The sequence below is a fragment of the Anser brachyrhynchus genome (assembly GCF_964034855.1).
Source record: "Anser brachyrhynchus genome assembly, contig: SCAFFOLD_324, whole genome shotgun sequence".
In the NCBI taxonomy this organism is placed as follows: Eukaryota; Metazoa; Chordata; class Aves; order Anseriformes; family Anatidae; genus Anser; species Anser brachyrhynchus.
The window spans coordinates 1-14,174 of record NW_027664140.1 but is presented as its reverse complement, the minus strand read 5'-3'; the positions used below and the strand labels follow the sequence as shown (position 1 = coordinate 14,174).

Below are 14,174 nucleotides of genomic sequence, written 5' to 3'. Positions count from 1 at the left end.
GAGTGCACTGGCACCACTGGCGATGCACTGCAGTGAGTCAAGAGAGTGCACTGGCACCACTGGGGATGCACTGCAGTGAGTCCAGAGAGTGCACTGGCACCAGAGGGAATGCACTGCAGTGAGTCCAGTGAGTGCACTGGCACCACTGGGGATGCAGTGCAGTGAGTGCAGGGAGTGCACTGGCACCACTGGGGATGCAGTGCAGTGAGTCCAGAGAGTGCAGTGGCACCACTGGGGATGCAGTGCAGTGAGTCCAGAGAGTGCACAGGCAGCACTGGGGATGCAGTGCAGTGAGTCCAGAGAGTACTCTGGCACCACTGGGGATGCAGTGCAGTGAGTCCAGAGAGTGCACTGGCACCACTGGGGATGCACTGCAGTGAGTCCAGAGAGTGCACTGGCACCACTGGTGATGCACTGCAGTTACTCCAGAGAGTGCACTGGCACCACTGGGGATGCGGTGCAGTGAGTCCAGAGAGTGCACTGGCACCACTGGTGATGCACTGCAGTGAGTCCAGAGAGTGCACTGGCACCACTGAGAATGCCCTTCAGTGAGTCCAGAGAGTGCACTGGCACCACTGGGGATGCACTGCATTGAGTCCACAGAGTGCACTAGCACCACTGGGGATGCAGTGCAGTGAGTCCAGAGAGTGTACTGGCACCACTGGGGATGCACTGCAGTGAGTCCAGAGAGTGCACTGTCACCACTGAGAATGCACTTCAGTGAGTCCAAAGAGTGCACTAGCACCACTGGGGATGCACTGCAGTGAGTCCAGAGAGTGAACTAGCACCACTGGGAATGTAGTGCAGTGAATCCAGTGAGTGCACTGGCACCAGTGGGGATGCACTGCAGTGAGTCCAGAGAGTGCACTGGCACCACTGGGGATGCACTGCAGTGAGTCCAGAGAGCGCACTGGCACCACTGGGGATGCACTGCAGTGAGTCCACAGAGTGCACTGGCACCACTGAGAATGCACTTCAGTGAGTCCAGAGAGTGCACTGGCACCACTGGGGATGCACTGCAGTGAGTCCAGAGAGTGAACTAGCACCACTGGGAATGCAGTGCAGTGAATCCAGTGAGTGCACTGGCACCACTGGGGATGCAGTGCAGTGAGTCAAGAGAGTGCACTGGCACCACTGGGGATGCACTGCAGTGAGCCCAGAGAGTGCACTGGCACCACTGGGGATGCGTTGCCGGGAGTCCAGAGAGTGCACTGGCACCACTGGGGATGCAGTGCAGTGAGTCCAGAGAGTGCACTGGCACCACTGGGGATGCAGTGCAGTGAGTCCAGAGAGTTCTCTGGCACCACTGGGGATGCAGTGCAGTGAGTCCAGAGAGTGCACTGGCACCACTGGGATGCAGTGCAGTGAGTCCAGAGAGTGCACTGGCACCACTGGTGATGCACTGCAGTTACTCCAGAGAGTGCACTGGCACCACTGGGGATGCGGTGCGGTGAGTCCAGAGAGTGCACTGGCACCACTGGGGATGCAGTGCAGTCAGTCCAGTGAGTGTACTGGCACCACTGGGGATGCACTGCAGTGAGTCCAGAGAGTGCACTGGCACCACTGAGAATGCCCTTCAGTGAGTCCAGAGAGTGCACTGGCACCACTGGGGATGCACTGCAGTGAGTCCACAGAAGGCACTAGCACCACTGGGGATGCAGTGCAGTGACTCTAGAGAGTGCACTGGCACCACTGGGGATGCACTTCAGTGAGTCCAGAGAGTGCACTGGCACCACTGGGGATGCAGTGCAGTGAGTCCAGAGAGTGCATTGGCACCACTGGGGATGCAGTGCAGTGAGTCCAGAGAGTGCACTGGCACCACTGGGGATGCACTGCAGTGAGTCCACAGAGTGCACTGGTACCACTGGGGATGCAGTGCAGTGAGTCCAGAGAGTGCACTGGCACCACTGGGGATGCACTGCAGTGAGTCCAGAGAGTGCACTGGCACCACTGGGGATGCAGTGCAGTGAGTCCAGAGAGTGCGCTGGCACCACTGGGGATGCAGTGCAGTGAGTCCAGAGAGTGCACTGGCACCACTGGGGATGCAGTGCAGTGAGTCCAGAGAGTGCACTGGTGTTGTCGACGGAGGGAAGACACAAACGCTCAATATGAGTGTTAAGTATGCTTCAGCTTTAATGGATAGCTCAATTGTCTTTTATCGTGTACAGGATAATTAGCTCATACATATTGCAAAAGCCAAGCTCCTTATTGGTTAGCGTAATCTCCTGCCCTACCGGTTAGTTCCGCATTCTTTTAGCCGCTAGTTCCCTTTTCTAGTCTAACTATAACTCCAAGGGCAGTATGCCCTCTACTGTCATTGGTTCTAACTGCCTGGGATTTCTCGCAAGAGTTCCCGGACAAGCCTTGCGTACGTGCCTTTGCTCTTGCTCCTCTAGACCAGCTGGGTGCGGCAATCCGCCACCTCCCCACCCTGCAGCTGCACGAGATCAATGTGACCACGCGCAGCGAGCCAGTCCTCAACAATTCCCCCGTTTTTATTTTGTGCTAGAAAAACCTTATTAGTTAGTTGCTCGAGCCTTTTTGTTAGACAACTAAATATTACTCGCGCCGCTACTATGATTAGTGCGATTATTAGCAGTAAGCGTAGCCCTTCTTTTATGAGACCCAATATCCAGCCTCCCATGTTCCCAAACCAACTCGCAAATAGTTCATCAAGCCAATTATTCTGGACCACTATCTTCTTGGTGTGGTCTCTCAGCCATTTCAGCTGCTCGTGGATTGACTCGCCATGGTCCGAGAGATTAAAACAGCACATTCCTTCGAGCTCTTCACACCCGTGGCCCTGTGCCAGCAGTAGAAAATCAATCGCCGCTCTGTTCTGTAATACAGCGTGTCGCAGGCTATCCAGGTCCTGGGCCATTTCTGTGAGTATCTGCGTAGTCACATTTGCTTGTTTTACAGTCCAACAAGCTAGTTTCCCAAGGCTAGCCATAGCATGGGCTACCGCCACTCCAGGCACAAGTGCCGCCGAAAAGAATCTTTCGGCAGGACCCCAGAGTTCGACCTGGTCATCACAGTCACTCCCCAAAGTTTTTAGACTGCGTCTCGTCCGGCGTCTCCATTGTTGAGTAATGTTTCACAACTCTTGAAACCCCGGTAACTCTTTATAACAATCTATATCTGGTGTCTTACGCTTTTCTAAAAAGCACTTAAGTAAATCAACTGCCGCTTGTTTCTCCATTCTTACTTACGGTGCCGTTGCCCCCGTGTAAAGCTTCTGTTCGCGGCGTTCCGGCGGGACCCACTATGGGTTCGTCCCGGGCGCTCTTCCCGAGTCGCCTTCTGCTCGCCCCAATCTTGTGTTCCGCGGAATCCGGGTTACGTAGTCAGAACCGGCTTTCCCTTTTTCTCCGTCACCTAAGACCGGCTTACTCGTTTCGGGTCCTCGTCCAGCAAGGGTCCCTGTTCGGGCGCCATTTGTTGTCGACGGAGGGAAGACACAAACGCTCAATATGAGTGTTAAGTATGCTTCAGCTTTAATGGATAGCTCAATTTTCTTTTATCGTGTACAGGATAATTAGCTCATACATATTGCAAAAGCCAAGCTCCTTATTGGTTAGCGTAATCTCCTGCCCTACCGGTTAGTTCCGCATTCTTTTAGCCGCTAGTTCCCTTTTCTAGTCTAACTATAACTCCAAGGGCAGTATGCCCTCTACTGTCATTGGTTCTAACTGCCTGGGATTTCTCGCAAGAGTTCCCGGACAAGCCTTGCGTACGTGCCTTTGCTCTTGCTCCTCTAGACCAGCTGGGTGCGGCAATCCGCCACCTCCCCACCCTGCAGCTGCACGAGATCAATGTGACCACGCGCAGCGAGCCAGTCCTCAACACACTGGCACCAAGGGGATGCACTGCAGTGAGTCCAGAGAGTGCACTGGCACCACTGGGGATGCGGTACCGGGAGTCCAGAGAGTGCACTGGCACCACTGGGGATGCACTGCAGTGAGTCCAGAGAGTGCAGTGGCACCACTGGGGATGCACTGCAGTGAGTCCAGAGAGTGCACTGGCACCACTGGGGATGCACTGCAGTGAGTCCAGAGAGTGCACTGTCACCACTGGGGATGCAGTGCAGTGAGTCCAGAGAGTGCACTGGCACCACTGGGGATGCACTGCAGTGAGTCCAGAGAGTGCTCTGGCACCACTGGGGATGCAGTGCAGTGAGTCCAGAGAGTGCACTGGCACCACTGGGGATGCAGTGCAGTGAGTCCAGAGAGTGCACTGGCACCACTGGGGATGCAGTGCAGTGAGTCCAGAGAGTGTACTGGCACCATTGGGGATGCACTGCAGTGAGTCCAGAGAGTGCACTGCCACCACTGAGGATGCCCTTCAGTGAGTCCAGAGAGTGCACTGGCACCACTGGGGATGCACTGCAGTGAGTCCACAGAGTGCACTAGCACCACTGGGGATGCAGTGCAGTGAGTCCAGAGAGTGCACTGGCACCACTGGGGATGCACTTCAGTGAGTCCAGAGAGTGCACGCGCTCCACTGGGGATGCAGTACAGTGAGTCCAGAGAGTGCATTGGCACCACTGGGGATGCAGTGCAGTGAGTCCAGAGAGTGCACTGGCAGCACAGAGGATGCAGTGCAGTGAGTCCAGAGAGTGCTCTGGCACCACTGGGGATGCAGTGCAGTGAGTCCAGAGAGTGCACTGGCACCACTGGGGATGCAGTGCAGTGAGTCCAGAGAGTGCACTGGCACCACTGGGGATGCACTGCAGTGAGTCCAGAGAGTGCACTGGCACCACTGGTGATGCACTGCAGTGAGTCCAGAGAGTGCACTGGCACCACTGGGGATGCACTGCAGTGAGTCCAGAGAGTGCACTGGCACCACTGGGGATGCAGTGCAGTGAGTCCAGAGAGTGCACTGGCACCAGAGGGAATGCACTGCAGTGAGTCCAGTGAGTGCATTGGCACCACTGGGGATGCAGTGCAGTGAGTCCAGAGAGTGCACTGGCAGCACTGGACATGCAGTTCAGTGAGTCCAGAGAGTGCAGTGGCACCACTGGGGATGCAGTGCAGTGAGTCCAGAGAGTGCACTGGCAGCACTGGGGATGCAGTGCAGTGAGTCCAGAGAGTGCACTGGCAATACTGGGGATGCAGTGCAGTGAGTCCAGAGAGTGCACTGGCACCACTGGGGCTGCAGTGCAGTGAGTCCAGAGAGTGCACTGGCACCACTGGGGATGCAGTGCAGTGAGTCCAGAGAGTGCTCTGGCACCACTGGGGATGCACTGAAGTGAGTCCAGAGAGTGCACTGGCACCACTGGGGATGCAGTGCAGTGAGTCCAGAGAGTGCACTGGCAATACTGGGGATGCAGTGCAGTGAGTCCAGAGAGTGCACTGGCAACACTGGGGTTGCAGTGCAGTGAGTCCAGAGAGTGAACTGGCACCACTGGGGATGCAGTGCAGTGAGTCCAGAGTGTGCACTGGCACCACTGGGGATGCAGTGCAGTGAGTCCAGAGATTGCACTGGCACCACTGGGGATGCAGTGCAGTGAGTCCAGAGATTGCACTGGCACCACTGGGGATGCACTGCAGTGAGTCCAGAGAGTGCACTGGCACCACTGGGGATGCAGTGCAGTGAGTCCAGAGAGTGCACTGGCACCACTGGGGATGCAGTGCAGTGAGTCCAGTGAGTGTACTGGCACCACTGGGGATGCAGTGCAGTGAGTCCAGAGAGTGCACTGGCACCACTGAGAATGCACTTCAGTGAGTCCAGAGAGTGCACTGCCACCACTGGGGATGCATTGCAGTGAGTCCAGAGAGTGCACTGGCACCACTGAGAATGCACTTCAGTGAGTCCAAAGAGTGCACTGGCACCACTGGGGATGCACTGCAGTGAGTCCAGAGAGTGCACTAGCACCACTGGGAATGCAGTACAGTGAGTCCAGAGAGTGCACTGGCACCACTGGGGATGCACTGCAGTCACTCCAGAGAGTGCACTGGCACCACTGATGATGCAGTACAGTGAGTCCAGTGAGCGCACTGGCACCACTGGGGATGTAGTGCAGTGATTCGAGAGAGTGCACTGGCACCACTGGGGATGCACTGCAGTGAGTCCAGAGAGTGCACTGGCACCACTTGGGATGCAGTGCAGTGAGTCCAGAGAGTGCACTGGCACCACTGGGGATGCAGTGCAGTGAGTCCAGAGAGTGCATTGGCACCACTGGGGATGCAGTGCAGTGAGTCCAGAGAGTGCACTGGCACCACTGGGGATGCACTGCTGTGAGTCCAGAGAGTGCACTGGCAGCAGTGGAGATGCACTGCAGTGAGTCCAGAGAGTGCACTGGCACCACTGGGGATGCACTGCAGTGAGTCCAGAGAGTGCAGTGGCACCACTGGGGATGCAGTGCAGTGAGTCCAGAGAGTGCACTGGCACCACTGGGGATGCACTGCTGTGAGTCCAGAGAGTGCACTGGCACCACTGGGGATGCAGTGCAGTGAGTCCAGAGAGTGCACTGGCAGCACTGGGGATGCAGTGCAGTGACTCGAGAGAGTGCACTGGCACCACTGGGGATGCACTGCAGTGAGTCCAGAGAGCGCACTGGCACCACTGGGGATGCACTGCAGTGAGTCCACAGAGTGCACTGGAACCACTGAGAATGCACTTCAGTGAGTCCAGAGAGTGCACTGGCACCACTGGGGATGCACTGCAGTGAGTCCATGTTGAGGACTGGCTCGCTGCGCGTAATCACATTGATATCATGCAGCTGCAAGATAAGGAAATGGCGGATTACCGCACCCAGCTGGTCTAGAAAAACAAGAGCAAAGGCACGTACGCAAGGCTTGTCTGGGAACTCTTGTGAGAAATCCCAGGCAGCTTGTCTGGGAACTCTTGTGAGAAATCCCAGGCAATTAGAAACAATGATAGTAGAGGGCATACTGCCCTGGGAGTTATAGTTAGATTAGAAAGGGGAACTAGCGGATAGAAGAATGCGGAACTAACAGATAGGGCAGTAGATGACGCTTACCAATAAGGAGCTTGGCTTTTGCAATATGTATGAGCTAATTATCCTGTACACGATAAAAGACAATTGAGCTATCCATTAAAGCTGAAGCATACTTAACACTCATATTGAGCGTTTGTGTCTTCCCTCCGTCGACAACAAATGGCGCCCGAACAGGGACCCTTGCTGGACGAGGACCCGAAACGAGTAAGCCGGTATTAGGCGACGGAGTACAAGGGGAAAGCCGGTTCTGACTACGTAACCCGGAATCCGCGGAACATAAGATTGGGGCGAGCAGAAGACGACTCGGGAAGAGCGCCCGGGACGAACCCATAGCGGGTCCCGCCGGAACGCCGCGAACGGAAGCTTTGTACGGGGGCAACGGCACCGTGAGTAAGCATGGAGAAACAAGCGGCAATAGATTTACTTAAGTGCTTTTTAGAAAAGCGTAAGACACGCTTTGCACGGGGGCAACGGCACCGTGAGTAAGCATGGAGAAACAAGCGGCAATTAATTTACTTAAGTGCTTTTTAGAAAAGCGTAAGACGCCAGATATAGATTGTCATAAAGAATTACAGGGGTTAGTGGCCTATGGGGTGGCGAAGGGCTGCTTTATTAACCCTGACACATTGTTTGAGGAGGATGAGTGGCGTAAGTTTGGTGATATATTGTTTGAGGAAATGATTAGTGAGAATAAGACGGCTAAGAAGCTGGCAAAACCGTGGCGGGCTGTTACGAATGCTTTAACAATACATCGGGTAGAACAGAAAGTAGCAGCCGCTGCAACAGAGCGGCTGGGCAAAACGTTGAGGGCGGATGAAGAGGCCAATCCGTACCCCCTCCCTCCGTCGGTCCAACAATTCACCATGAAGGCACCCGGGGGATGGGGAGAGGGGGCACGACCCAGTGCACCTCCTCTACCCCTGGAAACTCCCGAGGGAGAGGCGGCAGGCGAGGGGAGAAATAAGAATCCATTTTTGAAAGATATGCGACTCGAATCAGGGGGGTCGGAGAGAGCAGGACTCTGGGCGAAAATAGCAGGGGAGGCGTTACGTGAAGGTGATGTGGGGGCAGCGACAGAGCTTGTAGGCGCCTTCCCCGTGGTGTACTCTCCACCAGACGCCCAGGGCCAGATAACTGTTACTATGACAAATCTGGACTGGAAAATACTGACCCAATTGCGTGCCACGGTAAATGAGTCAGGAATACGTGGGGAGCCAACGAAACAGATGTTAGACTATCTGTGGTCCACTAACGTGTTGCTCCCCGGCGATATTCGTAATATCATGAAACTAATACTGACGCAGCATCAGATCCTGCTGTTTAATGCCCATTGGCATTCAGCTTGTCAGGAGGCAGTCGCGGTGCAGCGTCAGCCCGGAGATCCATTATACGGGGTCACGCTGGAGGAGCTTTTGGGGGTCGGTGCATACAATCGCTTGGAGGCCCAGGCCCTAATGGGGCCGGATAAGGCAAAAGCGACCATGACGCTAGCTAGGAGAGCACTGGACCAAATTAGGGAGCCTGGAGGAATGCCCTCCTATATGTCCATCAAGCAAGGGCGAGACGAAGCGTTTGGAACATTTATTGATAGGGTTGCCGCAGCTATACAGGTAGCTGGGTTACCCGAATATCTCAAAGGCCCTATTCTTAAACAATGCGCCCTTCAAAATTGTAATCAAACCTCTCGAAATGTTCTAAATACGCTGCCCAGTACCTGGACTATAGAAGAGGCTCTTGATCGATTGTCGCGGATACCGATAGGCTCGCAAGCGCTATTGGTTGACGCTATTCGAAAGGTAGGGGAAAGTATTACTCAGGGACTGCAGGCTAGTCAGTCGCAGGTATTCGCCGCCCTTGCCCCCCTGCAAAGTGGAAAAGGACCTCACTCGTCGAGAAGACCTGCACTACGCTGCTATCGGTGTGGCATCGCGGGTCATATAAAGAGGCAATGTGGGACGGCTAATGTGTGGTGTCCCTCTTGCCGATCTGATACGCATAATGAAACCGCTTGCCGGCGGAAGACCCAGGGAAACGGGAAGACCAGCGGGAACCGCCGCCCCGCGATGACACAAAAAGCGGCTTTCCCCTCAACAGCGGCGGCAGCTGCGGAGACTCCAACCGAGACGAATCCTTTCACCTCCAACCAGCCACCAGAGGGAGCCTGGGGATTGGACTTGGCAACCGCAGTAAATGTGACTTTGATGGACAATAAGCCTGTTGGGGTGAAAACAGGCGTTATGGGACCTGTAAAAATTAATAATGAGCCTGTTGGAGCACTTCTGATTGGAAGGTCATCGGCGACATTAAATGGGGCTTTAGTGTTAACAGGACTTATTGATAAGGACTTTACTGGGGAGATACAAATTATGGTATCAGCCATGTTCCCTCCGCTACATATACCGAAGGGAACTCGATTGGCTCAATTCTGCCTGTCTCTTGCCAAAGCGACTGATCCCTTCCGCACCTGTTTGTTCGGGGTCCCAATAGGGAACAAGGAGGAGCTGAAACAACTGTTAGCACCATATTCCGCAAGTACTGATTTGTTCGATCTTTCGTCCAACCTCTCCGACGCCGTTGTGGCGGCGCTAGTGGCTCTGAACACGAGCTTGCCATGGGATCCCCAGGAACTGGATTTGTTGGGATCAGTGGCGGTAGGGAACACCAGTAATAACTGGACACAGACGTGCTTTATGTGGAATAAAGGAAAACAAAATATGACTCAATGGACTAATGTGACCTCTCACACAAGGGGGTTCGAAGCTAATAGCAGCTATTGCGGGTACAACGACACCACCAACACCACCATGGGGGCATACGGGAACAAGTCAAGCACATGGCCAAGGCAAACTGCTAAGGCCTTACCACCTGGTATATTCCTGATCTGTGGAGATCGAGCCTGGCAGGGAATCCCAGCAAATGCGCACGGGGGGCCATGCTATTTGGGACGCTTGACTTTGTTTGCCCCTGACCTACACAGTCAAGAATTGCGAAACATTACTCAACAATGGAAACGACGGACGAGACGCAGTCTCAAAAACTTTGGGGAGTGACTGCGATAACCAGGTCGAACTCTGGGGTCCTGCTGAAAGGTTCTTTTCAGCGGCACTTGTGCCTGGAGTGGCTGTGGCTCATGCTATGGCTAGTCTAGGGAAACTAGCTTGTTGGGCTGTAAAACAAGCAAATGTGACATTTGAAAAAAAAAAAAAAAAAAAAAAAAAAAAAAAAAAAAAAGGGAGAGAGAGAAACTAGCTTGCACATTTTAGGTCTGTGAAATTTTGTGAGAATTTTTTCCTGCACTGGACAGTTGAGAGAAAAAAAAAAAAAAGGAAAGAAAAAAAAAAAAAAAAAAAAAAAAAAAAAAAAAGCACATAGGGAATTATGTTAATTGTGTTTGTGTCTTTAGGCAAAGCTGTGGAAGTCTTGAAATGTCACAGTAGTAAATAACTTTTATTACTTTTTGGCTAATTCTTTTTCTGTTGGAACACTGAATTCTGTGCATATGTATATATGAACACAAATTGAAGGCCTCTACCTCCTGGAGTATACAACTTGGTTTGTTTACCTCCACATGATTTTTTTTTTTTTTTAAGTTCAGTGTGGAGACTTGAAACTTGAATGTCCCTTCCAACTTTTATATTTAAAACAAGACTAGAAAATTGAAGACTGTTTTTCACCTGTACATAGAAATATTAAAGGGTGGTCTTAAAATTTGAACATTGGTCTGGAGAAAAACCATGGTGTTTGTTATGGACAATTAACTGTTAAAGTTATTGTAAGTTATCTGTATTTAGCAGAGTATTTTCAACGAGTGATCTGAGCTGAAATTGGAGACTATTAGTAAGTTATGTTTGGAAGTTTTAACTTCAATGAAGTAATTATTTGCTGTGAAAGAGACGAACATTGAATGACTGAACAAAGAGGGTGCAATATCTTTGTTTTTTATGAGGCTCCTGAGAATAAAACCAACTGAAGCATTTCAATTCACTTGAATGAGAAACGTGTTTAATTAAAAGAGCCCAAGAAGACACTGGTATGAAAGGTAAAATCTCAGAGGTTGGTCAGTTAATGTGGCACACTTGCTGGTCACTTTGTAAAATGTAGATTTGAAGTACAGTGGTGAAAACATTAAATGTGACTACGCAGATGCTCACAGAAATGGCCCAGGACCTGGACAGCTTGCGACACGCTGTGTTACAGAACAGAGCGGCGATTGATTTTCTACTGCTGGCACAGGGCCACGGGTGTGAAGAGCTCGAAGGAATGTGCTGTTTTAATCTCTCGGACCATGGCGAGTCAATCCACGAGCAACTGAAATGGCTGAGAGACCACACCAAGAAGATAGTGGTCCAAGATAATTGGCTTGATAGACTGTTTGCAAATTGGTTTGGGAACATGGGGGGTTGGATATTGGGTCTGATAAAAGAAGGGCTACGCTTACTGCTAATAATTGTCCTAATTATAGTAGCGGCGCGAGTAGTATTTAGTTGCCTAATAAAAAGGCTCGAGCAGTTAACTAGTAGGGTTTTTCTAGCAACAGTAATAGCATGTGTAAGGTGTAATTGCTCGAAAAAGAAAAAAAAAAAAAAAAAAAAAAAAAAAAAAAAAAAAAAAAAAAGGGGTCAATGCCACACGTGCTCCTTATTGCAATGCATCTCTTTGCTGTCATTATACAAACTATAATAGCATCCTTCCTTGCGCCAGGAGCCGCTCTGCTCGGCTGTGGGATCGACTGTGGAACGGACGCCCCTAGGTGCACCCCGAGCATTTTTTCCTCGGAGGGGTCTCCACTCTCAGCCGCTCACCACGGGAGCAGACAAGGACCTCCTGAAGCTGCACACAAATTATTTTCAGTGATATTGTCTTGTGGTATGAATGAGAAGTGCAAGAGGCCTCTCTGCGTGATTGTGTGATTGTGTGATTGTGCTGTGCGAGTAAGAAGCAGTATCGCTGCGAAGCAACATTCCTAGCGCTTAGTGGCTTGTTGACTGATGTAGATTCTAGTAGGCACACTACTTTACAATCGTAGTTCTGCATGAGATTTTTGACCCTGTTGCTTATTGTACCTTGCTTATTGCAGTGTGTGCGGTGATTGATAGAAAAATCTATAGAAAGCTTTTGGTTCAAAATAAAAACGGGGGAATTGTTGAGGACTGGCTCGCTGCGCGTAATCACATTGATATCATGCAGCTGCAAGATAAGGAAATGGCGGATTACCGCACCCAGCTGGTCTAGAAAAACAAGAGCAAAGGCACGTACGCAAGGCTTGTCTGGGAACTCTTGTGAGAAATCCCAGGCAGCTTGTCTGGGAACTCTTGTGAGAAATCCCAGGCAATTAGAAACAATGATAGTAGAGGGCATACTGCCCTGGGAGTTATAGTTAGATTAGAAAGGGGAACTAGCGGATAGAAGAATGCGGAACTAACAGATAGGGCAGTAGATGACGCTTACCAATAAGGAGCTTGGCTTTTGCAATATGTATGAGCTAATTATCCTGTACACGATAAAAGACAATTGAGCTATCCATTAAAGCTGAAGCATACTTAACACTCATATTGAGCGTTTGTGTCTTCCCTCCGTCGACAACAAGTCCAGAGAGTGCACTAGCACCACTGGGGAATGCAGTGCAGTGAGTCCAGTGAGTACACTGGCACCAATGGGGATGCAGTGCAGTGAGTCAAGAGAGTGCACTGGCACCACTGGGGATGCACTGCAGTGAGCCCAGAGAGTGCACTGGCACCACTGGGGATGCGGTGCCGGGAGTCCAGAGAGTGCACTGGCACCACTGGGGATGCAGTGCAGTGAGTCCAGAGAGTGCACTGGCACCACTGGGGATGCAGTGCAGTGAGTCCAGAGAGTGCACTAGCACCACTGGGGATGCACTGCAGTGAGTCCAGAGAGTGCTCTGGCACCACTGGGGATGCAGTGCAGTGAGTCCAGAGAGTGCACTGGCACCACCGGGGATGTGTTGCCGGGAGTCCAGAGAGTGCACTGGCACCACTGGGGATGCAGTGCAGTGAGTCCACAGACTGCACTGGAACCACTGAGAATGCACTTCAGTGAGTCCAGAGAGTGCACTGGCACCACTGGGGATGCACTGCAGTGAGTCCACAGAGTGCACTAGCACCACTGGGGAATGCAGTGCAGTGAGTCCAGTGAGTACACTGGCACCAATGGGGATGCAGTGCAGTGAGTCAAGAGAGTGCACTGGCACCACTGGGGATGCACTGCAGTGAGCCCAGAGAGTGCACTGGCACCACTGGGGATGCGGTGCCGGGAGTCCAGAGAGTGCACTGGCACCACTGGGGATGCAGTGCAGTGAGTCCAGAGAGTGCACTGGCACCACTGGGGATGCAGTGCAGTGAGTCCAGAGAGTGCACTAGCACCACTGGGGATGCACTGCAGTGAGTCCAGAGAGTGCTCTGGCACCACTGGGGATGCAGTGCAGTGAGTCCAGAGAGTGCACTGGCACCACCGGGGATGTGTTGCCAGGAGTCCAGAGAGTGCACTGGCACCACTGGGGATGCAGTGCAGTGAGTCCAGAGAGTGCACTGGCACCACTGGGGATGCAGTGCAGTGAGTCAAGAGAGTGCACTGGCACCACTGGGGATGCACAGCAGTGAGCCCAGAGAGTGCACTGGCACCACTGGGGATGCGGTGCCGGGAGTCCAGAGAGTGCACTGGCACCACTGGGGATGCGGTGCAGTGAGTCCAGAGAGTGCACTGGCACCACTGAGAATGCACTTCAGTGAGTCCAGAGAGTGCACTGGTACCACTGGGGATGCAGTGCAGTGAGTCCAGAGAGTGCACTAGCACCACTGGGGATGCAGTGCAGTGAATCCAGTGAGTGCACTGGCACCACTGGGGATGCAGTGCAGTGAGTCAAGAGAGTGCACTGGCACCACTGGGGATGCACAGCAGTGAGCCCAGAGAGTGCACTGGCACCACTGGGGATGCGGTGCCGGGAGTCCAGAGAGTGCACTGGCACCACTGGGGATGCAGTGCAGTGAGTCCAGAGAGTGCACTGGCACCACTGGGGATGCACTGCAGTGAGTCCAGAGAGTGCACTGGCACCACTGGGGATGCACTGCAGTGAGTCCAGAGAGTGCTCTGGCACCACTGGGGATGCAGTGCAGTGAGTCAAGAGAGTGCACTGGCACCACTGGGGATGCAGTGCAGTGAGTCCAGAGAGTGCACTGGCACCACTGGTGAT

At 52.7% G+C, this 14,174-nt stretch overlaps 1 long non-coding RNA gene across 1 annotated transcript; it reads left to right on the top strand.

Moving 5' to 3' along the window:
• The first annotated feature begins 9,471 nt into the window (after positions 1-9,471).
• Positions 9,472-12,514, top strand: LOC308186201. Its single transcript, XR_013943966.1, has 2 exons — positions 9,472-12,257; positions 12,293-12,514. It is a non-coding gene; the product is annotated as an uncharacterized lncRNA (long non-coding RNA).
• The last annotated feature ends 1,660 nt before the right edge of the window (positions 12,515-14,174 follow it).